General features: G+C 36.4%; 1 non-coding gene across 1 annotated transcript; it reads right to left on the minus strand.

Moving 5' to 3' along the window:
- Positions 1 to 2,101: 2,101 nt before the first annotated feature.
- LOC136201660 (small nucleolar RNA R71) lies at positions 2,102 to 2,208 on the minus strand. The gene has a single exon (XR_010674005.1). It is a non-coding gene; the product is annotated as a small nucleolar RNA R71 (small nucleolar RNA).
- Between the last annotated feature and the right edge of the window lie 204 nt (positions 2,209 to 2,412).

Here is a 2,412-nt window from a genome sequence, read left to right on the forward strand (position 1 = left end):
ACTTCTGACCGAACTTAAGGGTCTCAAAGAACTAATGAGTGTCATGACGTCTGTTAAGCCCAAAATACACCTATAATATCATCAATAATTACATCAATATTGCTATGAATTTATGCTATTTATACCTATTTAGAAAGCTTTTACTTTCGAATATGTTTCTTTCATGCAAGGTACATAAATATTTGGTAAAATCCAAATAGGAGTAAAAAGAGCTCGAAAATAGAAGAAAACCCCTACAAAAGGAGTCGAAGACGACGAAAATTAATAACGCCAACTCGAGGACACGAACGAGGGCTGAAAAACGGAAAATGCTCCGTGCCGCGACCGCGGCTTTCCCTTTTTACGGTCGTGACACGCGTCGTCAGTCACTTTTCCCCTTCGTCTGAAGTGCATTTGATGCTCCCCCATTCTCGGTAGTGAATTTGATAAATCTCGGTACGAGCATGAGATTTTAGAAGCATGTTACACACTTTCATTTTCGACGAAACGCGTTCGTTCGCGTGGATAAAGACGTCCTTTCACAACGGATACGTCATTTCACAATGGATACGTCTCTTCACAACGGACACGACACTTCGATCAAGACTCTTCAACATCTATAAATAAAGAGTTGATGGAGAGTTGAAGAAAGGATATAATGTTATATGTGTAGAAGAAAGAGATTAGTGTAGAATTTATGCAGAAATTTCGAATCAAGTGATTCAGAAGTTAGATTTAGATTTTGTTCAAAAGCAATATGATGTACACACATTGTTTACAAAATAATAACAAATTCAGTAGCGTTTAGACATTGTTCCAGTTTAGTTTTCATTTTGGTAGTAGACCGACCCAGTCTCTATTACGAAGATTCAGCGAGAAGATTGAGTAGAGGATTCGTCCCTGAGCCTGACAAACTCGAACGAAACCCAAGGAAAGGATTGACAACCCGTTCACTTGCACGCCGTCGAAGAATTCAATGCTCCATGTTCTCTGTAAACTTATATCAATTTATATTTCATCTAATATAGTCCGTTCTATTCGATAGATTCTTATGCAACACTTTGGTAAATGAGCCGAAGTGGATTGATGCTGGTGTTTTCATTAAAATGTATTTAATCCAAAATCTTTACAAGTAAACTTTGTTGAACACTTAGGCAAATTATTATCTCGGTAGAGTTTTAATTTGGTTAAGGGCAATCATTCTTAAGTCAGATATTTTCTAACATCTTCATATTCTAATCTAATTCTCATTCTAGCAATTTCAAAACCAAAACCGATTAAACGATTTTTTTTCATATTATAAACCTTAAAGTAAATTTAACCGATTATAAATAAGTTTTGTTTAAAAAAAGCGTTCCCTGTGGGATCGATATCGTTTATTACTACAAGCGTATACCGTGCACTTGCGGAAATCGCTCAATAAGTTTTTGGCGCCGTTGCCGGGGATACGCCAAAATTTTTTGACAAAATTTTAAATTTTTCGTGTTTTATTACGAATCTAGGTTTATTCATACTTATTCAAACTTTTATATTTTATTCATTTACAATTACTAACATATTTATTTTTCAAATTCTGTTTTGTAGGTAGTTTCTGTTCGTGCGAAATTTCAAGTTCATGTGCAGTTCTCGAAGTTCGGGCACGTCACCAGATCCTATTGACCCAGAAATTGAAAGAACTCTTAAAAAGAACAAGAAAGAAAAGAAAAAGAAAAACCAAACCCCAATAAAAACTAAAATTACCGAGCCAGAAGTTATGGCCACACTTATGGATTACGCTAGGCCAGGAGTGGCCGGTGTAACAAACAGTATAGTTAGACCCTAAATCAATGCAAATCAATTTGAAATTAAGCATGCGTTGCTTAATATGTTGCAAAATAATGTAACGTTTTACGGGTTACCTAACGAAAATCCTAATACCCATTTGACAAATTTCTTGGAAATTTGTGACACTTTTAAAATACCAAATGTGACTGCGGAAGCGATCAATCTTCGCCTTTTTCCTTTTACTTTGAAGGATCGAGCCAAAGAGTGGTTGACTTCTATGCCAGCCGCATCAGTTGAGACTTGGGAGCAATTAGCCCAAGCATTTTTATCAAAAAAATTTCCTTTAGCAAAAACCGTAAGAGTCATTAAAGAGTTAACATCTTTTTCTCAAAATGATAATGAAACTCTTTATGAGGCTTAGGAACGTTTTAAAGAACTTCAACGTTTATGCCCACACCACCAATTGCCCGCTGAACTTTTAATGCAAACATTTTATAATGGACTAAATCCTACAACTAGAGGTTCATTGGACGCTATGTCTGGAGGGTTATTCATGAAGAAAACCTCTGCCCAAGCAATAGAACTTTTGGAGGAAATGGCAATCAACAGCATTATGTGGCCCGCGGAACGTGGACACCTACCATCAGCGAAACCATCATCCTCAACAAC

This window comes from Euphorbia lathyris, chromosome 7, assembly GCF_963576675.1.
Source record: "Euphorbia lathyris chromosome 7, ddEupLath1.1, whole genome shotgun sequence".
Lineage (NCBI taxonomy): Eukaryota > Viridiplantae > Streptophyta > Magnoliopsida > Malpighiales > Euphorbiaceae > Euphorbia > Euphorbia lathyris.